This window comes from Phaenicophaeus curvirostris, chromosome 10, assembly GCF_032191515.1.
Source record: "Phaenicophaeus curvirostris isolate KB17595 chromosome 10, BPBGC_Pcur_1.0, whole genome shotgun sequence".
Classification (NCBI taxonomy): Eukaryota; Metazoa; Chordata; class Aves; order Cuculiformes; family Cuculidae; genus Phaenicophaeus; species Phaenicophaeus curvirostris.
The window spans coordinates 18,527,069-18,553,913 of NC_091401.1; positions in this window are offsets into that span (position 1 = coordinate 18,527,069).

Here is a 26,845-nt window from a genome sequence, read left to right on the forward strand (position 1 = left end):
AAAATTCCCTGGGGTCACTGTGCAAAGTCCACTGAAGAACCTGATTGATTTTCATAGGCAACAAATCAGATCTGCTGTCTTTAACTGAAATGCAAGGTGCATGTTTCCATACATAAGGGATCATCTAACTGATGGAGCACCAAACAGGCCTCCATAAATAGACCTACTCATTGGCAGAATTACAGGATTTGTGGGCAATTCATTCAGTGCTGGAACCAGAAGTACTGTTTTCAGCCTGTTCTGCAAACCTTGTGTGAAACAGGCCTCAGAGTCAGAAAATCATTTAAATATGTCCCTGAGTACTTTGCTGCTGTAATATCATAGATCCATTGAAGTCACTGAAAGCTTTCTCCTGACTTTTATAGGCTTTTCATAACATCTTCTATGATTCAGTTTTCCAGGTATAAAATGTGAATATGAATAACAGCTCTTTCCTCATATTATTTGTCAGGTCTATTTAGACTAGAAACTCTTTAGGGCAGATATATCTTTTGTACACTGGTCCTGTACATAGAACAATGGTTTTCCAGCTCTGGAGGAAAACTAAATACTAACATAATATTATGCTCCACGTCAAAACAGTCTATTTTATGGAAGTTCAAAGACCCATGCTATGCAGAGAGACAGGCTAAATAACCAAACTGGTTCCTTTTCACAGTCTAGAATTTAATGTGAGGAACTGGCATACAGCTAGCAAAATGCCACACCAGCTCCGATTTTTTGACTGCTACTGGAATTTCTTTGTCCCTATGCACACGTGTAGATTTATACACCCAAGTAGATTAAACTTGCCACTACCTTAGCAAGTCTTGAAAAATCTGTGGTTCAGATTTTAAAAAAATGGGGAAATACTTCAGTGTGTGGTTCCACTGAATTCAGCGGAAAGATATCAGCTCTTCCAGGGACTACAACACAACTTTGTGGACTGAATACTCTTCATATAGGTCTTAACCATGGCATTAATCTTAGAACTGAGATCTGAGAGAGCGCAAAGAAATTTCTTCTTATTCCCTTTAACACTGCAATATACTTATATTGCCTCTTTTTAACCATATACTGTAATATAATGTGAACATCAGTATGGAGGAATTAATAAAACATCAGCATTTTGATGTGTAATGCTCTTGGATAAAGAGAATTAAAAATAATAAAAAAAAAAGTTCCTGTAGGAAAATATCCCATATTCAGTTGCCTGTTTAATCTGCAGATGAAAGGCTGAGATAAGACATTGAAGAAGTAAAATACAAAATAAGAATGTTTGCCATGCAAATAAAGTTAATTATTATGGAAGATCCTTATCTGGACCACTCAAAAGATTCAATGTAGGTGGAGTTTTCTCCTGTGAGAAATAAAGTTTTCTTTTGCAATCAGCATTATATAAAGCCAATAGTGTCTCCTGGATTGTTTATCAATATCAATGTAAAATGAAAACTAGACGTTAAGAAATGTTCAATCTATTTTAATCATGTTAAGTTTAAAAAACATGGATTTAAAAAAAATTATATTCAGGCTACTTAATCAACCTAAAATGACAGTTAGACTTCTATGAATGTATGTTTTCATTATATTTGTGTTAATTAAATAGCCTTACCCAATCTGTATTTTATATCTATTATTTTAAATTTTGACTGATGGCAGGAACACAGAATTCTAATTGGATAATAAAAATTCTAATGAGTTAGAATAATCTGTCAAAGAAAGATGACCATTATGAATAGAAATTAGGAATTCCTATTACATCTCACAACTAAACACATGTACCTGAAAACTGGATGTAGCTGGATGAATCCTGGAGGTTCATACTAATGTTTTCAAGAACCTCAGAAAGTTACATTGGCATTTCTGCTAAAATATCATCAATATATTTGAGAGCTTATTTATTAGAGTTGTAATGGACCAATACAAGAACTGTAAGTGACTTCACAGTGATTACAAAGTATAAACACACCGTAGTTATTATTTATATGTTCAACATTTTTGTAGAATTTCAGCACTGGTCTTTTTAAGACTTGTCTGTGAATGGGAGATTTACCTCAAAATTGCAAGAAGCAAGAGTTTTGTCTAACCCCACCGAAGTAAAAGAAAGACTTACAGCAACTGTAATGACTTTTTAAGCAGACAGAAAACACGCTGTATCTTGGATACAGGCTTTGTTCCAGAAAACATTAATCTAGCATACCACACTTTTCTTAGTTACATTCATTGATGGTAATTTTAGAAGAGGATTTTCAGATTGTGGACATGTTAAAATGGCTTATCACTTAGTTAATAAGAACTAGCACAATTTTAAGATGAAAGCCAGACTGCTGGGACCATACTACCACTATTACTACTGCTGCTGTTAAGACATTGGGTAGTATCTAGACTTTCAGTGCTATTCCTGCTGTATGGAACTTCCACTATTGAAATACAGCACACTTGAAAAGCAGAAAAAAATCCTGGTTCATATGCTCAGATTTTGAAAAGCCCATGACATTTTCACAATAAAAATACATTAGAAAGTGAGGACTTTTGATAAGCTCAGACTGAAGAGCTGTCCTCGCTAATCTACATACAAGTAAAACATGCATGCAGAATTATTTAATAACAAACTATGTGACTGCAGCTGCCCCTCTCAGATCCTTTCTTCATCTATGTCACTGTAGGAAGTACTCTTCTGTAATGTCCCTTTTAAAAATTACACTATTGAAAGGACATACACACACACACACACAGAGGAATGATATATAGATCCTTTGTATCTGATTATGTGTCCTTCTTTGTATTTGATTATGTGTAATATGTGCAATTTAACTTACAAAGAAAGAATACAAAATGGTATAAATCTTAATAGGGAGGGGTTTTTGCACTCTGCTTTCATTTAGCATATGCAATAGATCTCTTATAGTAATTGCTTCTAATTTCTTTTTCCTGTACATAGATACTTTAAGGCTTACAAATGAGGCAACAAAGAAAGCCAATTTGACATTTAATGTTCCACACTGAAATAACAGATAGTCTGCCAAGAAATTAATTAAAATTACAGTCACATAATAATGACACCAACAATAAATACTCGTATATAGGTAATAAATTAAGTCATTAATTCAGCCAATACATGGTTGTAAATAACTATATGAAAATAACAAACATTTTCTATCAGTGCTTGCAATGTTAGCTCTGTTTTTCATAGGAGTTTCCCTCCTTGGTTGTTCAAGATAATTATGCTTTAACAGGATATTAAAATTTAAATTTATTAAAGAATCTGGAATAAATTGTTTAGAAACTTCCTGAAAACACTTTAAAGAGGTTTACAGAACTTTTCAGGTTTTGCCTCACTCATGAAACTAAAAATGATAGAATAAAAGCAATGGATGTGTTTACATACATATATACGTATACTTGTACATGTATATATGTATCATATACGCATAAATATATGGACACATATAGAAAATATCTATCTATCTGTATATCTGCAGGCTCAGATGTCTTTTCTGTGGTCATTTCTTTGAAACATTTTTGGGAAAACACACAATACACATGCAAACTGTTTTAATTCTGATAAGCAGGAAGCGTTCAGCTTTTGTCTGCTAAATTGTGGCCCTGTGTTGCTGACCTGTATACACAAAGCTCCCATTACAAGGAAGCAGTAGATCACTGATACCAGCTTGCCACAGGGAGGACATCCCAAGAGGATTTGATGTCCTTTTAGGCTGCTGTGTCTGTTTGTGTCAGAAAGAAACCCCATCAATCCATACCTACAAGGAGAGAAGTCAGAAAGGCCATGCACATCTACCTTTTATCCAGTGGCATATATAAATACTTTATTTTGTCTCTCTTACAGCTGTTCCTGAGACATAATTTGGAAGAACAGAAATGTTGTTCTTACTTCACAGCTCTGGCCATGTATGCACTAGCTGCTGTGGGTAACCTGCTGCTAACTCTGGTGACAATACATGTTGCTGATACAGGAATGTCACCAACAGGTCCACATGACATGTGGAAATTTTTTTAACTCATTATTTTAATCATCCAGAGATTTCATTAAAATGGATTTTGTAAGCACTGAGTTACTAGGTGCTTCTGATTTATCAATACAGTCTTTGGTATGGAATTTAATAAGAGATTCATCTATAGCATTCTGTAGGATCACACCTGTATTGGCAAAAAACATGGCATACTACTAGGTAACCAGTCAAGAATGGATTTAATTCCATCACACTTACTTATTGTAAATGACTTACTGGCTATTTGAAATTGTATCTGAATTGAATACAATATCACTAACCCATGTAAGGGAGATTAAGATTGTCCTGTATCTTGCACTGTAGAAAATACTTTTCTTTGAAAAAACCTGCCCTAATTTATGCTTAATGTTAAAACAGGCCTTTTAAAGCAATGGTTTTGAGCATCTTCAGAATTTAACATACACAGTTTCTTCACAAATGTTTTCTTTCCTGCCTTGTAGTAAAAGTAAGCTACTTTTTAGTAGGACTGATAGATTCTTCATTTAAACCATAGACAACATTTTTCAGATGTTATAAATCCATAAATTGTCTAGACTACATGTTCCCCACAATAAAATATATTTTAAACAAATTGACTATCTGAAGCTAATATTTTAGTTTATTGTCATTTCTATTATAAGTATAAAAATCAGTTTGGTACTTATTGATTTGGTAGAACAGGTTCATTACACAATAGTAAAGTAGAAAAAAAAGTAGCTACGTACCATTTTTCCCTTAGGCTTTGTTCTGAAATAAACCTTCTATTGCACAGTCACAAATATACTAAGGGCTTTCAAAGACAAATAAAGATTAGGTTATTCTTAAGATGTCCGTTACTTTGGCTGCCTTGATTGTATCTTTATAAAATAAAAATATGTCTCAATAACAACCTTATAATATTTTAAATACTAAAATTATAATTTCACTGTCATGATTGAAAAGGCCATACCAGTGATTCATTTACATATATACCTTGTGTCTAGGAATGGCCACATTCTTTACAGAAAATTGCAAAGATCTCATTATCAATTCCAGAAGAATTGGTATATAACATTTTTTTAACCGAGCATCTTAGTCAACAGTTACATTATCAGCTAAAACATAAAGTGCATTTCTTTACTACAACTGTTTTCCCATCTAATAGGCCAAGTATCAATAGCAAGTATCAATAGCACATACGTGTGCACAATTTTTGCCAATCTCCTCAAAAATCTTCTGAAACTAATATATTTCAAGCAACAATAATGCTGTATCGAGGATAAAGAACAATTTTCAAACTATGAGACCAATGTTTCTCTCGGTCAATAAGGCTAAAATGACTATTATAAGTTGAGGAAATTTTCCAGTAAGTTCTCTTTAAGTGGTCTCCTGAAAGAGATGATGAAAGGGGAAATATAAGAATGTAGGTACCTTGTTTCCATAGTAGGGGAAGGGAACCAGTGAGCTAGGACAGGTTGATAGGCTTTCTCGTAATTTGCTGTTTCAGGTGAAGGGAACCAATGAGCTGTGATAAGCCTTAACATAATATTGTATCATAGCAGCAGAAAGGGGATCATTAAAGCCAAGATTGGCTGTGCTGTAATTTTTGCTAACCAGGCGAAAATAGATTTGGCATTTCTTGTGGTGAGACAAGAACTAGCCAAACTGCTGATTTAGCATAACTATAAGGCCTGAGAATATCTATAAACTGCAGCGGAACTGCTGAACTAACAAATGGCTGATTTAACACAATAAATAGCCACAGAAAAAATAATGCAGTAGCAGCATAGTTAAGACAGCTGCAGAATGAGAAGAAAAGGATCTATTGGAAAGGAACATTGCCTTTAGAATATGGAATTCAAAATTCAATATGGAATATTGAAAAGGGAAAAGGCAAGAGATGGTTTCAGGGTGCCAGTTTCCCAGAGAAACATTTCCCAAAGAAACAGAGAAACATCCATAGTGGCCAGCTGTCTCTGCAGAAACAATGAACTATCAGTCTGGGAAAATGAGGAAATATAGAACAGAAGGCCATAGGCTGTGAACTCTTGCAGGGATAAAAGACAACTGAGAAAACTCAATGTGGAATCAGGAGAAGTAGATCATCATTAAACCCCCCAGCTGGTAAGAATCAACTGCTATGGAAGAAAACACTTTCTGCAGAAAACCTTGGGATGCGAGGTGGGATGCAGCTAGGAGCTCAGTGTTGTGAATGTGGACTCTAGGGACCAACAGCTGTGCCTGATGGACCATAGTGGATTGGAAGAGCTCAAGGATATGGAAATGCTTGTCATATCCATGATGCTATCCCTTTAATATTTCTGTGGCTGTATGCCGAATAGTTTGCTATAGCTGTCCATTACCATTATTGCCATTAGAGATGTCTCATGAGACTATTAGAGCCATTTGCCATCCACTGTCATTCTTGTAATTACCTCAGCATTCTAATCATCTATTGTTATTGATCACTTATGACTATCCGTCTCACAGTTAAATATTGATATCACAGTTGCATTTGGTACTGCCATGCTTAAATTTATACAAGTGATTAATCAATGTAAGTTTCTAAAAGCTCTCCTATATAATTCATGCAGTACCAGCCCCTTTATTCACTTCGTGATATGTTGTCCACTCCTCTCTTTCTTCACTTACAGATGAAGTCAGGCAAAATCATTTGCCATTGCGTATGGAAATTATCCCAGTCAGATACTCCTTAGGAAAAAAAAAAGATAAATTCCTAGCCAAGGTCAAAATTAGAGTGAACATAGGAGATAGATACAGAGATACTAAGTAAGAGTGGGATATAAGAATTCTTGAGAGACTGATTGTTTATTTCTTAAATCTCTGGTCCTGTTGATCACTGAATGAGATTTAAGTTGACACAAGTTGAACCACATAAAACACGAGTGACACATATTTTAACCTTAGTGTAAGTCTACAAGGCTAGTGGAGGACAGGCTAGAATCAAAAGATGATGCAGAAGAGAAAAACATTGTATGTTGAGGACACTTTGAAGAGCGGTCAGGTAGTGGAAGAGTTGAGTTCCTTTTTGCACAGGAAGCAATCACAGGAAGAAACATTACAAAGAGGCTATCTTAGATGAAGGTTAGTAGTTCTACGTGTTGACTTGGTCAGAAATAAGAATACATATTGCTATATTGTTTTCATTGTTGGCTTATGGACAAAGGCTATAACAAACTCTGCATATAAGAGTAGGAAATTAGATTTCACCATGGTTTTGGAAGAGTGACCTTCTCTTTTTCCTGCTAAGATGGTAGGTCCTCCTTCTGTCCTTCTTTCTTCAGAAAATAATTACTTCAGTCAAGTAAAAAATAGGCAATCATTGATATGTTAATTTTGCTCAGGTCAAAACTGTCTTGCCTGAGACAGCAACAGGTAAGTGATCTCGTTGTCTTCATCTTGACCCACAGCTTTATCATTGCATTTTCTCTACCTGTCCTATAGAGAAGGGAGAAGGAGAGGGCTGTGTGGATTTCTGGCCAGAGTTCAAGGCAAAACCACCACCATCACAACAAAAATTATAGAGAGGTATTAAGAGAATGTCTTGGTATGTGCCTTGTGAAGGCTTGAATGAGACTTAGACATCACTGGAAGTCAGATAACCTACCTTACTAGAACAACAAACTTTCATGCACTGGTATACAATGAATGCATCAAATATTTTAACTAAAAGAAGGAAGTATTTTATTTCCACTCACAGGAAATTATATTGTAAAAGTGTGACTAACTTTTCTGGAATAAATCCTTTGAATTGTTAGACCACTTTCTCCACATTTACACTCATACCAATTTTCTTCAAGACAGGAATTCTGGAACTACTATAATGACAAATCAGAGGGCATTTTTAGTATCTGACATTTAGATTAGCTGTATAATTTGAAGTACAATTGACAGAAAGCATGTTTTGAGAGCACCTGAAAAATTCAGTGCATAGAAAATACCAGTTTTCTGCTACATCTTGGTCTCTCTTTTTTAAAAATCTGCATTGAGTCAAGCAGGATGAACTAATATGGAAAAAGAGTAGAGGAAACTACGTGATTTTTTGGTTTGCTGTTGGGTTTGGATTATTTTCTTATTTTTAAAATGTTGTCATATGCTTGTGTTATTTCATCAGCCAGTCCTGAGAACTTTCCTTGAAGCTGGTCACTTAGGACCAAACTCATTCAGTAGGCAGTATGGTATCATCATAACGGGCAAGCCACTCTTACAGCCATGGTGACAGTGAGCATCAGCTGAAGCTTCCATGAAACTAACACTTCGTTTATATCACGTTAAACTAAATTCATCTCCTCCCTGATTGTTACTGGCAGAGGTGAGGTATAAGGTAGGGTATTCTGATCAACAGAGGTACTGTCACTAAGAACCACTGGAATCAGTCCATCAATTCCCTCCCTGCAGACTACCAAGTGAGAAGTTCAAGTTCATTAAAACTTCGACTAGTTCGGCTGGAAATTACAACACCGGGTTTATTACATATTGTATTCCTCTGATGTATATTTTACTTATGATAGATTATGAATTAATAGAGGCATGATTTGAGATAAAGGGATGGAAGGTAAATGTCAGCAGGTGATAATATTCTCTGTATCCACATCGGTTCCTATGTTGACTCTGTAGAACTTTCCCTTGAGGCTAAATCTGGCAGGCAGTGATTTATGAAACAGTTTAAGGTGTATATTTGATAACCTACTATCCTATTTAGTTCAGTCATTATCAGTCTTCTTGATAATTTTGGTTTCATTCCAATACATATTGATGTCTATGAATGTACTGTCATTATCGAGGGAAAGGAGGTCATATTTTAGTCTAACTGGCTTTCAATAGCTGTCATTGGATCATCTGAAAGAAGCAGAAAGTTCTCAGCTCTAGAATAAACAAGGACACTGACTTTGGCCTCTGGGTTGTTTTTGTTTTTTTCTTTTTATTTCCTCCAGATATCCCCAAGTGATCAAAACTTCACACATCTAACAAGATTTGTGGCCATCTGACATCACAGCACTCAAACGTGAGGGTGGTAGTAGGATAGGTTTGAATTGAAGATAGTAATGTTTCCTTAACCTGACAATTATGTCTAGTTTCTGTAAATAAAATTAACACATTTTATATTTTTTTTTACATATAATTTATTATTACTGTTAGGCTTTTCTTTGTCTTCACTGCTTTTACAAGAAAAATCTGTCTTTTCATGTATCTCTTGTTTTAATATTAACAATTTATTCTCTCATCAGATGCAAACCATTTGATGTTGCTAAGCTCACACAGAGCCATTGTTATAGTTATCAGTATCAGTAATTGAATCATTATCATTTTCATCACTAAAACCTAGCTCATTACCTGATAAGTCAAAATTTCCTCCCAAAGATTTTGAAGCATTTGATTTTCCTCATTTGTATTCTCAGAAGTCACTTCTTCCTCACTTGCTGGAGGTGAAAATGCACCTTCCACAAGTAATCTGCCATTCTACTCATTATGTAGCTTTGATTATTAATTTTTCTTTTCTCCTTTGCAGCACAAGAATGATTGCATTTTTACCTGATTTGTGGCTCCCAAGGGATTTCCTGTGAAAAACAGCTACTGGGGGTTAGGTTGTGATTATGTGGGCTTGAGACAAATACTGATCCAACTCCTAAAAACCATGGGAGGTGATAAGACTGAGAGTTGAACCATAGCATCAGCTGGTGGGTGGGTTCGTGAGGAATAAACTTTGGGAAGAATTTGTAATAATGATACCAGTGACAAACTGGACTTTTGCTAGGGCAAAAAAAGAAAGAATGTTTCCCTTCTTTTTCATCTGTTTCTCACCCGCATTGATTTGGTTACAACCTAGTCCAAGCTTCTATTAGCCAAGTGAGTGGCAACAGCTCAGACAAGCTTCTCAGTGTTTGCTTTCACTTTGCAAATGGGTATATGCTAATTGTTTTTACCTCTGTAGACTGGCAACTCCGTGGCTGCTATTGATCATATGATATTGACTGTCTTCATATCTGTCTGCAGGATGAGGTCATAGTTTGTCCAGCTTTCTTACATCAAGTTTGGTCTAGTCCCTCTCTGATTTCTCCTTGACATGGCAGAGAGGGTGAAATTTTCTTTTTAGGACTGCTTGCTTGATATTGGAATCCTATTTTGATCATTCATGCACATGGTTCTCCTCTTATAAAATGCTTCTTCAGTATGTAACTGGGGTCAGGAAGAGAATTCTCCAATGAGAAGTGCCAACCCATCAACTGTGCATGATATTTGGGAAGACAATGTAATCAGTCTGAGGCAGGAGAGGAGTTGGTTTGGCTTTTTAACTCTGTTTTTGTTCTGCTTTTTTCTCACAAAGAAATATTTCTGGTGATGTGGTGCAGAAAACTACCTGATGTGTGAGCTGTAAGTGGCCTTTTAAAATTTAATTAACTTTATTTAATGGGTTTCATGTGTCTGTAATATCAAGGAGTCACATTACTGAAAATTAGTTTCAGTAATGTTCTTCTAATATTACTGCACAGCTATTTGTTGCCAAATGGAAAGAAAGCTAATTACTGGACTTTGTTTCTCACACAGCTGAGACTGCTTTACCCACCTTCTCTTGTATGACCTGACATTATGCATCCATGTTACTAAATCATATCTTAAATCTGAGATATCTGACCCCTTAGAAAACTGAGCAGTTCTATTATTTAACCAGAGACATTCACAGCCAGAGAAAAAATTTAGATTCTTGATTTCCATTTAATTCTCTCACTTTAAATTATCAACTTTAACACAAATTATGCCTAGAGAAAGCCATTTGTATGCACCGTCCTGGCAGCAGCCAACTAGCCAGGCCCTGGTATTAGGCAGATCTCTCTAACAGCTTTATATATATATAGAACTCATTATTTTTTCCCCATTGCTCTGAGCAAAGACTACTTAATATTTCATTCAAACAGCCTTTGGGGGGAGAAATCCAGATTGAGTCCATGTTTGAAAGCTTTAAACTTTGCCTCTTCCCAGAAAATAACACAAATAGTTTCAGGATTTGGAATATTTTCATAGCTCATTTCTCAAGGTGGAAAATACGTGTCTTTAAAATGTCACACAAATATTTTGCCTACAACAGAAATGTCAGTATTGTAAAACAAAACTCCTAAAAATAAATTTCATGTATAGGAACAAAATTAATCCATTTCAAGATCACTGAAGTCACAGTCTGAGTAGAAATATAGAAACCAAGGAATAATAATCTTAAAGATACATGAGAAACATGTTTCATCATCACTACATTGACTGCACAGAACCTGAAAACAGCATTGGAATTTGTTTAATGGAAAATCATATTTTCTGTCCATTTTGCTGTAAATTGCAGGCTGGTCAGTGTTAAAAACGCAAAAGTAAACATGGTAATTTAAAATCAGATTTATACCTGTTTTAAGAAGATGCAAGACAGACTGCATACAGAATGATATGCATCTTGGTTACTTTCAGACAAAATTGTAATACATTACAAGTTTTTCATAAAAGAAAAACTCTATGCTTAATAGATACATGTAATTTCTCTATTTTTCAGTACTGATCAGCCCACAGAGCATGCTATGCTGGCTAAATTACAGATGATGCATGAAAACATTGAGAAAGAAGGGGAAAAAAGGGGATATGAAACAGATAGGAAGTTATTTCCTTTCATTCCTTCTCTCATCTTACTGTTCTGGCAGTTCTGTTGCAGGGTAGGGAAACTGGATGCTAATTAAAAAAAAACCCTCCAACCAATAAACAACTCACATCTACACAAATTAATGCGTTACATAGGAAAAAGATACCGAGGACTTAAAAACTTTACATGAACTATATACGTATTTATCATGGGAAGGAATGGCCACTATAAAATCATCATTGACTTGACAATGTATATATAACACATCTGAAAGAGTACTATACCACGTACATGCTTAACTATAAATTTTACAGGGCATTTAATTTATTTCGAAGTTTTCCCAAAAGACCTACAGAAAGGAGGCTGGTACACTGACCTGAAGAACACCACTCACAGAAGTAGAATGCTGATGGGTTCCCCGAGATCTTTTGGGCACCTGCTGCCCAGAGTGGTGGTTTGTTTGGTCTGAGAGCTAACAATTGAACAGAGAATGCTGTTTGTTGTAGATCACAAGCCAGTTCTTCTCTAGAACTTGGCAGTGACTAGTCAGCTGATATTTTATTTCCCAGCAACATTCATAGAATCATAGAATCATAGAATCACCAGGTTGGAAGAGACCCACCGGATCATCGAGTCCAACCATTCCTATCAAACACTAACCATTCCTATCAAACATTCATTTCACACCTCAATTCTTGTGAAGTTAACAAGTATTTAATGTGACAATGCAGTTTTAATATGAAATTAAGCACAGAGAAAGGAGGTTTTTTTTTTTTAATTATTAACCTAAAATGATGGGGAACTGCTAAAACAGTTAATTTTCCCTATTATTTCATCTGAGCTAGACCAAACCACATTGCCAGTGTTACTCCTTATATTGTGATCATGGGATGCAAAATTTCATACCTGCATACGCTCACAGCATGGATTAAGAAATACAAAAATGCCGCATTTGTTATTGACTGGATACCCTACGGATGATTTAAGAGTTCTTGAAAATAGCAAGTTCAAAGATCTTTAAGGCTAATATCTTTTCAACAAAAAACGTGTTTTTCTTAAATCTTTTCAACGAAGAAACAGTATTAGAAAATGACAACTGTTCTTCTTCAGTGGCAATATAGCTCTAACAGAATACATTTACAAACATTTTAGTGGTCTACTATTCTTTTTGCCAGTGCATCATGAAAGAGTTTTTAGTTAAATATTTGAGTTAGATATTGTATGGAATGCTTCTTAAAAAAAAAATAGAAGGAGGTTTTGTTAGTTTTGTTGAACTTACCACGGGGAACAATAAGATAAAAACTCTGAAGTAGATACAGAAAACTTTGCTCTGTTTTATTTGGTATAACCATATGATGGATATGAGTCTACTAATTTTTTTGAGAAATACTGAAAAACATACCTTAATGAAGAAAGATTTAGGAAAAGGGTTTCCTGACTCTCTGTAATGAGTGAGATGGTCTCCCATAGACTGTTGGGTTAACTGCATGTCAAAACATATAGTCAACTGGAAAAAAATGTAACCCCTGTATGCTTATGTGATTTGAAACAGTAAACAAATTCAAAGAGTTAATATTTTTACCTTCAGGACAGAAATAAAGAAATACAAGCATCGCAAGAATGGCAGAGGAACCTCAGCATATTAAAAAAGTAATATTTTAGCTATGGAAGAATTGCAGGAGAAAAATGTGAGTATTCCATATTTGAGTAGGATCATAAGTAGTTTTGGGGCAGTATTGTTTGCTTTCTTACTCTCATTGGGCTGTCGACATGGCACTGTGAAATTACACGCCACTTTGCCAGGCAGTAGCATTGTTAATCTGTAGTTTTCCCAGTTTGACAACTACTTAATATGGGCAGCTGGGGTGGCTCTCATGCAGTGCTGCCCTTGCTAGGTGCTCTGCCTTTGATGGCAGAACACACTAGACGGCTTCCCGCTGATTTACGTGTTTCTCTATGATGCATCAGCCACTCTGTGGCATGCAGAAAAGCACTGTTTTCTAGTGAATACAGCAGAGAACTGGAGGTCTTGGAGGTTTCTTCGGAGTGCTCATGAATGGCTCTGGGTGTTATAATCATGCCTAATTCTCCATATATATAATGGAACAATAACACTTAATGCATACGATAAAGCACTTACCCAACCTGAAAGCCAAAACAGATCTTTGTAGCCTTCCATCTTCGCCAGAGATTATCCCTTTGTGCTCTTCTTGTTCTGTTTTTACATAATGCTGCACAAGTTTCAGACTTTCAAGTATCATTTATAGATTCAACCACTTGTGTTTAAATGGCTTGTCTGTCCTTCATTTAGAGAGAAAAAAATCATGTAACATTGAACGTGCTAGAATTATTAGGAGATGAATGGTCTTTGGTATTCAAGTGTGTATTAATGGGTCAATATTCTCCTTTCTTGCCATATACAGATCCCATTAATTATAACATCACTATAGCTGCAGAATGATTTTGACCTTATCTGTTGAGCACCATGTTTTAGTATTAATAGTTTTTGTTCTTAACAGCAATTGGGAAGTACAGCCAGACACGCTGAATGATATATTCTTATCCTTACAGCATGCCTCTACTGATTCAAAAAATGCAATATGAGAAGTCTGTTAATAACAATTTATTTCTTTATTTTTTTAACAAATAAGAGATGTGTTCAGTGCTGGGATTATATAAATTTAGTATTGAACTGTAATACTGATTTCCTCTATGTGTCTAATATGGTAGAAAAGGCTTGAATTGGAATCATTATGCATCGGTGGACTAAGGTTATAAGTACAGCAATTTGTTCAATTTTGGATCTTTTTTTATAAAGATAAAGTAAATACATAGCTGAGTAGCTTCTAATAAGAAAATGTATCAAGTTAAAGGGTAGGGCATGGGTAATTTTTCAGCAAGTGTTATATTGTCAATTCTAAGCAAACAGGGCTTTTGTCTTAATCTATACAGTTGTAAAATACTACAAATTAACTAAGCAAGAGTCTGACTTTATACAATGTTTATCCCAAGGAAAAGGGAGAAATAGGCATATTCATCAGTGGATAAATGGGAATGACCCTAGAATATAGAAACACATTTGCTAAGGTAATACAGCACCAGTTCACCAAGTCTGTATTGACAAGAAGAATACTACAAGGAAAGGCTTTACGCTGGAGAAATTAATCAGGAGTTGATAGTAAAGTTTAAAGGATAATATTACAGAAATGTTTTATTCAGCCAAAACCAGCAGAATTTTATCAGGAATTTCATTCAAGCTGTTTAACAATATCAGTTTAACAGTTCACCTCAATGGATGAAATATAGAAAGGCAAGGAAGATGTCATTAGAGTAGTGTCAAGCCATAATGTCCTTGAAACTAATTAGTAACCTTCTGCAGGAATTTAAATGACACTGGAACAGAAATCTATACTTAAGAAGTTACAAAGAAAAGCAGAGAGACAAACAAGCTAGCTTTGAACAAATTATTTGTTTTCTTGCTTAATATAAAGCACACTTCAGGATAAGTTTATGTTCTACATAAAGTGACTGTTACATAGGATGAGTTACAGTACTCAAATCTAAAGCTGAAGGCCTCAGAGAGTCCTTTCTCTTCAAAATTGAGTCCTTCTGGCTTCTTCCTTCTGTGGCAAAATCAGTGTGTTGCCCTCCTATCCCACATTCTTAAGGAATTGCTGAATGATCACGTTAGCATCAGGAGCCGCTACCTTCCTCTTCCTTTAGGGTCATTTGTATGTCTATGTGATCGTGGTTGACAGGGTAGAAGAATTTAAATAGATAAAAATGCAGTATTTTTAAGATGGAAGAAAACTCAACCATGCCAATCCAATTCTGGTTCATTTCCCAGTTTCTCTTTAGGACAAACTGGCCCTCAAACCCTCTTTGCTCAGCCCTGAGGAGCTAGGTAGGGCCTCTCTCTGTGTTTGCCTCTTCCCCTTGAACAGCAACTCACTTTGACACACTGGAATTTTGCACAGTTCATCCACATGATGTTTAGTCATTGCTGTCTTTGATAGGAGCATTTTCTAAAGTGAATTACTGCATTGCAGACCACATCAATCTTTTGAAACCACAAAGAGATTAAAATTATCTATATCACAAAAAATTAAATTCTTTCCAGTATCGATTAAATAAAAACATGAATAAAAAGTTTTAATGTAAATATGTTACTATGATTGAAGAAACACAATGGTTATTTTACTAGGTTTGGATATATCATGAATGTTCTGTGTCATTATTCTTTAAAGATCTGTTGCTGCAAGTTCAGAAAATAAGTAAGTTTAACAAGAGTGGTCTCTGAATTCTTGCTTTAGCTGTCATGCTCTCTTCTTCCTTCTTTTTTATTTTTTTGTGGATGGTTTTGTGTTTCTATTAGCTGCCAAGGTTGAATTTACCTTTAAACGTATTCAATTGACCAAAATGTTTATTCATACTAAAAAAATATCCAGCAAGTGTTCCTTTTGAGAACTGTGATAGAAAATACCATTACGTACCCTGCGCTAATGTATTTCTGTTTTGTACTGCTGCCTAAAGCACAATCACAAAGCAAAAAAAAAGAGAAATTTTAAAGGCTACTGAACACTGGAGATGTGAAATCAGCACCAAGTTATTTTGCACAGGCTTTTAGAATGATGCGTAGGGGAAACGCACTGCTAAAGGACTTTCCATCTCCTTCTCATAATTGTAACCTTTAGTGGGCTACCCTGTAATACAACAATCTGAAACTCAAAAAGCCAAAAAGAAATTAAATCCCCTCCCCTCATTTCTCTGCAAACAAGCCTCCATCAGCTATTTTAAAGTGTGTTTCTTTCCTAAGGCATAATTGGCTTTTGGTTTCCAGGTTCATTGATATAAAATGATGATTCCAGCTATTTTCACAATTAGGCATTTCCATCTCTGTTTCTTAAAAACAAACAGAAGAATTCCTAAGGGCTCAGTGCATTAGCACGCTCCACTTCTATCTGCTTCACTTGTTGATAAAGGCGTCCAATCACTCCGAGAACTGCAAATAAGTTGAGATTTCTACCAACTGGAATCAAGTTCAATTTTGACACATTAATTTGCTTAATTTTAGAATAAATGCATAGATCATAGAATCATAGAATAACCAGGTTGGAAGAGGATCATAAAGTCCAACCATTCTTATCAATCACTAAACCATGCCCCTCAGCACCTCGTCCACCTGTGCCTTAAACACTTCCAGGAAAGGTGACTCAGCTCCCTCCCTGGGCAGCCTGTTCCAGTGCCCAATGACCCTTTCTGTGATGCTTATTTGAATATTACTGTGCCCTCTGGACACTTAAGTACACAGACAAGTTTAAATTAGTTTGAAGGATCTGCCTTATCTTACCTGAAGCATGCTATTATTTCCTCTTAAAATAGTTGTTCCACAACAAATGTTACCAGTGCTGCAATAAAGCATTAGGAATATTTAGTCCCCTTCTATGAGCAAAGGAAACATCAGAGTGCTACAACCATAGACACACTGTAGGGAAACGACTTACTCTTGCACCTTGTTTTATTTAACAAAACAGTGACCTGTTCTAAGGATGCTGTTCTCAAGGACGCTCCAGGAAGGAGTAGGTCCATTGAAATGAAATTCCAATAGTAACATAGGCAAAAACACTGACTGTAAATCAAGGAGGGTATTTAGTTCAGCCTGTCAGAAGGCTCAGACTAGTCTGAAATTTGATGCCATCTTGCCAGATTTATTATATGACTAGGCACAGAGTATGACTTGCCCTCTTTGATCCAATAAAATATTCAGGCACATTATTTTCAACTTTAAATGTCCAACTCACCTCTTTCACACTAAAATTCATCCCTGATGGTATGAACTCCAGAGTGATTCCACTGACTTATAGAAGCTTTTCCCATTTACAGTGGAGTGACTGTGGATTTAAAATAGTGTAGTTGGGAGTAAAATTTGGCTTTTAAATCTACTTCTGTTTTAAAATCTTCTCTGTTGAGTTTCACGAGGTCAGATGTGAAGATGAATTTGTTGTTTAAGCTTCTTCTTCCTGCAGGCAAAAAGCTTAATCATTTTTTTCTACTGACCTTGTCTTGTCTAAAGATGAGTCAATGAATCAAGTTATGAATGATATATCATGAATAAATGATTTATGCCCGGTTAGATCAAATATGATGTATTACTTAGGTCCTTGAGTATTATTTATCTGAAGTGTCGTACAATTGGTCAGGGAAAGAATTCTTAAGTCTTTGTATGTCCTCTTGGAAAAAAAGAAGTATGTAACTGTCCTCTGACTAGAGAAATTTATCTTCGTGAAAATCTCTCCCTTTGACAAAGGCTTAAGAAGGACAGTCCAGCAGTTACACTTCTCTGCTGAAATGCAGGAGGTCCCGGGTATGCCTCCCTTTCTCATTCTTTGCCAACTCCCTTCATTTTAGTCCCACTATCTATAAAAGGGGAAACCAGAAAACCTCTGTAAGTCATAAGGCTGTTGTGACAGTGACCAGCTTAAAGACCCTGAGGTGTTCATACAACATAGGAGGTTTTCTTTAAATGTAAGATTTACAAAGGTCTTTTTTCCCCCTAATGAATTTATTTGCTAGTTCACTATAACTTTCTGTCATAATCTTCATTATATGGATTGCTTATTCTTAAGTCCTAACAGTATCAGAATGCAAATACCTTCTCCGACAGATGTTTTTCAATAAGTATCACGTTGCAGCAGTGTCCATGCCCCCTCTCTTGATGAAATTAATAAAAAAGTAGTTCCTCAGTAAGGCTGCACTTGATAACAATGAAATGTGCTGATTGAGGCCTGGCCATAACTCTGAATGATCTTTGGAAAGAGAATTGGTACAGAAAAGTTATTAAAATAACCTACTTAAAAATTCTGGAGGAATAAAAAAGAAAAGTTTATTAGCCCTTTCAACCTGATCCTTATTCTGTAAATCTGATAACTTTGGTTTCTCTCTCCCAACATAACTTCCCAGTTACAGTTGCCAATGATGCCAATTCTGCCATATTGCGAAGGTTCTTAAAACCACCGAGTCACACCTTATTATGTAATCTGGTTTATGCCTACTTAATTAATTGCCTATCACGGTTGATCATTTTCGTTCATTCTAGATCTGTTAAATGATGGGTATCCACATAGGTAATCACATATTAATAGATGATGGAAAAGTTATGTAAATATAATTATTCTGACAAGAAAGAGTTCCTCTTATTTTGAAAAGGCAGTTTCACCAGCAGGCGATAAATGAACAGTTGTGTATTGCATATGGATGGCAAAGTCCTCATGGAAATAACAGCAAAAACAATTGAGACCAATCATCTGTCAAATAATTTGCACTGCATTGTGACAAGAACTAAGTATCTGAAGTCAGTTTAGAAAGCTGCACTGAACTGCACAGCCTGGAGTCAACTCCTTGGGTGGTCAGCATAGTAGCTGAGACAATTCTGCCAATCTCAAACCACACAATTAGGAGCTGCATAGCTGCTTGGAAAAAAATCCCACAATGCCACAAGTCGTCACTACAAATTTTTCTTTCTAGATCTAATGATGAAGCATCAGTGAATTATGCCATGGGACATCAAGTTAAATTCTTCATAGATTAATAAAAATGTTACATGCCACACATTTATGTATTTGATTTTCATACTGCAAGAAGAATTACTTAAAAAGCTACCTTTTTATTTCAATTGCTACTTTCCCTGCTATTTTATAATAGTGAATGATAATGAAGTTGTCATTTGACATATAGGATAATAAATTGGCTTGCTATGAATACAAGGCCATTACTCACTCATAGGGCCCTGATTATATTGTGCTAGGAAAGCGTGACAAGCGCTTTATGAATGGCACAGTCCTGAAAGCAAACTCAGTCAGTGTTCATTAGAGGGTCATCCTCCTAGAATTTGAAAATATGAACTTTATGCACAGGGGTATGATCTAATTTTTCACGCTTACTGTATAAGTAGCACCTGCATATCAAGGCCTCCCATCATAGTTCTGCATCTTCATTTCAGATAAAGTGGTGATCTTTCACTTTAGGAAATGCACTGACACATGACATATGTGGAAACTTACTCAGCTAATTTGACCATCTTTCATATATAGTCCCACACTGACAAACACCTGCCTGTCACCCAGGCTAGAGACAAATTCATCTTTATGAGTTCTTACACTGAGCTCTATTATTCAGAGGAAAGCCACAGAAGTACAGTTAAAAATGTCAACCCGGTTGTGGCAGATGCAAACAGCAATGTCTTTTTTCTCTTGATATCTGGACACCATATTCCAGTTTGGAATACAACAATTCCTTTTCAATAGGTATTAGACATTTCAATGTCTGACTAGTTATATGGCAATACATCTGCTTTCACATTACAACTTACACGTATCCATGTAACTTGGAATGAGAGCAGTTTTTAACCTTAAGATTATCCTTGCATGTTCTGTAACAACTGCCACAGGTTTACATAATCAAAGCAAAGACATTTCTCAACCATTTCGCCTCTTCAAAAATGACACATTTACACACTTTGTTTCACTTTAGATACTAGTTCTTTAACTTTCATTCTCAATTGTGTAATCAACGCTATGCAAAGACTTCTACTGTTTCATTTTATATTTTATGTATCTATATTTTCAGCTCTTATAGTACATCTCTGCCCATTATTTTCCCTTCTTCCTGTAAAAGATACAGCAACACAGTCCTGATAGGGCGCTGTGCTCATCATCATCTAATTACAGCAAAGAGATAAAGAAGGATACTGTATGAAACTGGTTTGTATTATACAGTATAAAAGCAACTTATTCATAACAGATGAAAGGTAATTTTGTTTAAATGAGAGGTCCAGTACAATACTTGCTATAAAACCAACAACACATGTTAAACCAAAGTAAATATTGGCGTGGTATTTGTTCCAATGTACGTTCTGTTTTGTGCAGGAAAAGTAATCCTTAGCCAATGGGATAATTCATCTCTGGCATAGCACTGACTTCAGCTCAAATACACTGAAAGATGAGTTGGAAGCATTGGCTAGAAACCTGACTAGATTTCTCTTGAAATGTGATAGTCAAACAATGTCAGAAAGTGCTTCCACTTGTTTGAGTCTGAGGTACAAACAGCAGATCAGATCTTCACTTTATATAAGCTGACAGCCTCAAAGGAGCAATCTTGGTTTACAACACTTGAGATACAGCCCAGAGCCTCTGCAGCCAAGAGGAGGACTGAAGCTGAAAGAGATTGAAGTTTGTTAGAAATAAGGTCAAAGGACTGATCAAGGTCACTGTACTGAGAGAAATCTTTGCTTTGGTACCTTTGTGTATTTGCGTCCACAAAGGTTTAAAGACTTTTAAATCCAGAAATCTAGACCTAGCTCATCCAGTCCTAGGTTCATCCATTCTACGGCTGGTCTGTTAGGGAGAAAATGGTGATCCAACTGTTGTTACTAAGTATCTCAGCATCTGTTCAGCTCACAGCACCACTCTCATAGTCACTTTTATATTCTCTTCTGATGGAACATTGAAACTTTCTTACAAGGGCCTGAGTTTCTCCTTCAAAGACAGGATTTGCTACTGTTTCTAGTGTTAGAAGTCCTAGCTATTTCACACCTTGTCCTCTCCAAAACAAACAGATCAGTGTGGGGCTGAACTGCTCTTGCTGGTCTGCAGTCCATTCAGAACAGATTCAGAGCTGGTTAAACTGGCAAGAAAACCCTGTGGAGGATTTGTTATATTTCCATTCTCTTGGACAAATCTGTTCTATATATCCATCTTGTCTACTTATTTTATTTTCATAGAATCATAGAATAACCAGGTTGGAAGAGACCCACCAGATCATCGAGTCCAACCATTCCTATCAAACACTAAACCATGCCCCTTAGCACCTCGTCCACCCACGCCTTAAACACCTCCAGGGAAGGTGACTCAACCACCTCCCTGGGTAGCCTGTTCCAGTGCCCAATGACCCTTTCTGTGAAGAATTTTTTCCTAATGTCCAGCCTAAACCTCCCCTGGCGGAGCTTGAGGCCATTCCCTCTTGTCCTGTCCCCTGTCACTTGGGAGAAGAGGCCAGCACCCTCCTCTCTACAACCTCCTTTCAGGTAGTTGTAGAGAGCAATGAGGTCTCCCCTCAGCCTCCTCTTCTCCAGGTTAAACAACCCCAGCTCTGTCAACCGCTCCTCATAAGACCTGCTCTCCAGCCCCTTCACCAGCTTTGTTGCTCTTCTCTGGACTCGCTCCAGAGCCTCAACATCCTTCTTGTGGTGAGGGGCCCAGAACTGAACACAGGATTCGAGGAGCGGTCTCACCAGTGCCGAGTACAGAGGGAGAATAACCTCCCTGGACCTGCTGGTCACGCCGTTTCTGATACAAGCCAAGATGCCATTGGCCTTCTTGGTTTTATTTTATTTTATTTTATTGCTCAGGTAGGTACACAGCGAAAGATGGTAATGGTCCAGTTTCTGAAGCAGAGACACAGAAAGTGTCAGCCAAGAATAGTTAGCCTCAATGGCATTTATCAGTAAAAATGACTTTCACAGATATACTAGCAGGAATTCAAAATCAGATACTTGTGTAAAATTGTTAAAATACAGTTGACTTTTATTCTTATGGCACAAGTTTACATGGCTTAAAGGAAACATTCTGACGGAATATGTTTGACAAATCAGTCTTTAATATTACATGATATATTCTAGCTATAGCTGCACTTTGTATGCGGCTGAAGTATCAAACTAGATTAATGATCTAGCCACAATTAAAAATATTAACAAGGTATTGCTTTTATTTTTCCTTTGTTTATCTGGAGAACAGGAAAGCAGTTTCAAAAAAACCCAAACAAAACCAAAAAAACCCCAAACAAATAAAATGGACATAAAATTCGGAAGAACGCATTCATTTACAACAAAACCCTTTTATTACATCTCTCAAGTGCGTCTGAAGTACAGAAAAGTCTCAAAGTTCTCATATACTATAAGCAAGACATTGAATTCATATTTTCATGAGATAACTATCCTATAATTTCAGGGTCTCCCAACTAAAGTAAAAAGCTTGATCATCTGAATTTCATAAAAACTGAATATTACACATCATCAAGATTTTTAGAAGTGACTGGTCTCTTTCTTCAGATAGCATTAAGATTGTCAGTTTGTTCAGTGGCTTTTTTAGGAGTCTCATCCTGAATAATTTGACTTTGATCCAAGATCTCTATCTACTTTTCAAATTTTTGATTCTCAAAACCATACAGGGATAATTCCTTCCTACTTGAAAGAGCAATTACCTGAATATCTAAGCTTTTTATATGCCAGCACCAAAAAAATTGGACAATCAAAATTTACCTTTCAGTAAATTATCACATTCTAGGCTCTGAGATTGTGTCCAGCTACTTTTTTTTCTTCAATGCATTTTTTTTTTCTTTCTTCCCATTATGTTTTAATGCTCTGGGATCCATGTTACTGAATCAGCAGCTTGAGAGGCATGTTACAGCTCACTGGTAGAACCAATTAATAAAAAAAGAAAGCAAAACCAGCAAAAGAGCTAATGAATATAATGCCAAATCATTCAGTGCAATGTACGTTATACATGTATTCCAGTTTAATTTCTAGTAAAAATGTAGCTACAGAAAAAACATTGTCAGAAAATGTTTATTCTGAATTCCAGTCCACAATGCTTTGATATAAACAATCTCACAGACTGCAAAACCCACATTTATAGCACAAACAAGTAAAATGAGCCTCTTAATCAAAGTACGTAGAATCTACTTACCTTAATGGCCAATGTTACCTCTTTGTTACACCATGTTATAAAAGTAGAAATTGATGCAAACTAAACTAATTTTGCAAATAAGCTGTTTTACTCAGACTCAACATTCTATAATGTGTTATAAAAATCAACCTTTCATTGCGCATTTCCACATAACATGATATTTATTGGTTTCCAGGAATCGCTGCCTCAAGTTCATATTACTACATGGCCAAAATACCTAGTTACTTAATATTCTGAATTTACTAGCTATCAGTTGTGGCAACTTGATTTTATCACATGAAAATTTAGAAGTTGAAGGAATGAAGGAGTCATCATTCAGGCAGCTCACATTCTGTGTCAAAGCTTGACAAAGATAACACTACTTGACAGATGCTTTTTTGCATACAAAAGGCAGAAATGCTTGCATACTCCATCTGATTAGGTAAAGTGTTAAAAATCCATAAAGTGTTATGTGACATAAAAATAATTGTTCATACCAAGACTAACATGATTACTGATAACAGAATTTGAGCATTAATCCCCAAAGGCACAGTGATGAGGACATATAATACATTACCATGCAGCTTGGTATGAACGCAATGCTAAAATTTGGCCTTATGAAGAACATTATTTTTTAGACCTCTACTAAAACCACCAAAAGTATCTGTTCCAAGTATCTCCACTTGCTGTTTTTCTCCCTGCATGCAAATGGTTAAGACACTGAATGTGAAGTGCTCGTTATACTTCCTTGGGATATGGCATCACATTTATTTTTATTTGCCTCAAAACACCAAATCATAACATACATGATAAGAGTACGTTGCACAAACTGCAAATGGAAAACAAAGAGAATTTGTATACATCTTATGTGCTTTAAGTACGAAATATTAAGCATCTTCTTATTTCTCCCCTAGTGCATTCTTAGACTACAAGATGTTTCAGCTGTTGAGAACAGGGAATGAAACTGCATGAAAAAAAACCCCTATATTTTCCAGTGCTTTTTAAGAATCCCCAGTACACAGACTGAAAACACCAAAAGTTTGGGAAGAACTCACCAACTACTATACTCAACTTTTCAAGGATAGGGGACAACCACAGTTTCTGGGGTGAGCTGGAATATCAGTCAGACCTGTACATCTCACCTTGGTGTCATTCAGACCAGTATCAGGACTGCACTATGTAAATGCTGAGGGTGGCTACAAGATACACTAAAAATTGCAGAAACACACCGACAGCTCAGACAAACCCCTTACTTTCCATCTATTGTACGAGCTTATGGCAGGTGCCAAGAGAACCCGCTATTACACTGCTGTATCACTGATATGCTCAGGAGAGAACAGTTTAAAATAGGGGAAAATCAGCAGATCTCTGCAATATTATTAAAAAAATGTTCTCTTAAATTAGTGCCTTAAAGTATTGTATTGCATATCTATACACTGCATGGTAAAGGCAGCCACCCAAGTATATAATACCATATATATTAATTGGTCAGTAAAGGGCCTTCTTTCAAAGACCGTGCTTTGAAATACTACTTTTAATTCTATCAAATAACCCAGGAATAATCAGACAAGAAGACATTACACTGTCTTAAGACATGATAAACCTTCCATAAACACTAAAGGTAGCACACGTTTGAAAGAAAAACAAAGAGCAAGACTTCATTTTCAAAGGCTTGTTGGAAAATAAATAAGAGAAAAGTAGCTTAAAAAAACCCCTAATCTTTTATAACCAAATGGATTAGGCAGACAAATAAGCATATACATTTCCACAGCAAAAAGAGTTGTTCCGCGCCTATATTCTGACTGCATTTCTTAAACTAAGCCCTTGTATTAATTCCAATCTGTGAAGCTCAGAAGAAAATGTGTGCATTAATCCATGTCAACATTTATAATAACTATAAAGATTATAATACATTACTTGTACATATACATTTATATTCTGTCCTGTGGTTTTATTTAACATTGACCAAGAGACTCCTGCTCATTTTTTTGAAAAAGATACTCTTGCTCATAATAATCTATGTTGAGAGATTAAAGAGATTAAACCAAAAGAAACAATATTCTGATATCAGATCTTTTCGGAAATTCCATAAATAGTGGCCAAATTCTGCTGACCTCACTCACGTGGAATAGTACCCTGATAAGCAGTCATGCTAAAGTCAGTAAGCCTGAGGGAGAACATATTCTCCAGCTATGATAAGTATATATGAGCAATGGGTAGAAAAAAACCCCATGAAAGCAGTACTGAAAACTGGATTAAAATGAGGAAAAAAAGAAGTTAGACTTGATAGCACCCTAGTTTTAGCAGACATGCAGTCTAATTCAGATATTCTTAAATCCTTTTTTTCTTATATGAGTATTCATTATTCTTAGGCACTTCCTAGGTTCAGGTGTGCATGTTCAAATACAGGTTTGTGTATATGGCTTCAGTCATTACCACCCTTAACCATTTAAAACATTGCAATACAGTAACTAAGTTTTGCTTCTGCTTTAACCATCTTCTCAGATATTTACATACATAACTTTTGTTTGTAGACATCATGTAATGAAAGGTACTGGATATCATGCAGAAGGTCAGAAAAAATTATGTGCCTACTTGCTGCTTATTTTGTTTTGTAGCCAGGTAGTACCAACTCCGATTAAGTTTGGCTATAATTTCTTATTCAACCAACTTAAAAAAATTATTGCAAAATGTTCAAGATTATCACCTGCCTACATTAATATTTTGGAGGGAATTTCCTGGTTCAGATGTTAGAGAGAAAGAAGCTAGCCCACCCCTGCTCCCCCTCCGCCCCATTTGCTTCTATTCTATCAAGTTATAATTAAAAAAATTTCTGTTTGCACAGAAATGACTACTTTGAATTTAACAGATGATATCTCTTATTTTATCCATTTGGATCTCAGCAGTACTTTTCCATCACTTTCAGCTCAATTACTTTCCATTACTTTCAGGTAAATTGAGAGCCAGATGAAAAACAAAAGGTGTGACTGAGATTGGAGGGAGCAAAGAGAGGGATTAAGCTAGTGGCTGGCAAATGGAAGGGGAGATGAAGAAGTGGTAGTTGGTAAATTAATGGGATGACTAAGAAGTGACAAGCAGACAGAGACAGAAAACTGGATTGATATGGCATGAGGATGTGTGAGAAGTTGAACCCAGGGAATGCAGGGAGTTGGAGAAGATGGTGGCAGATAAAGAAAAAATAGTCTAATCATTACAGCCACCACAAACTATTCAGGGTGGTGAGATCCTACCCTGGCATTGGTTGGCAAGTAATTTTTACCATTAATATAACATTTAATAGACAGTAAATAATTGTGTGTGCGTGTGTTCTATGTTGCAAAGACATATGCTTGCCAAACTGGAGTGTCTATCCAAAGTTTTGTGGACTCAGACCTCCAACAGAAGATGCCTTATTATGATTTGAAACATTTATATTGCCGTATAGGGCTAACTATTTTCGAAATTCAGGTCCCAGGCATCTTAAAATGAGATTTGTTTCCTATCATTCACCTTCCTGGGAC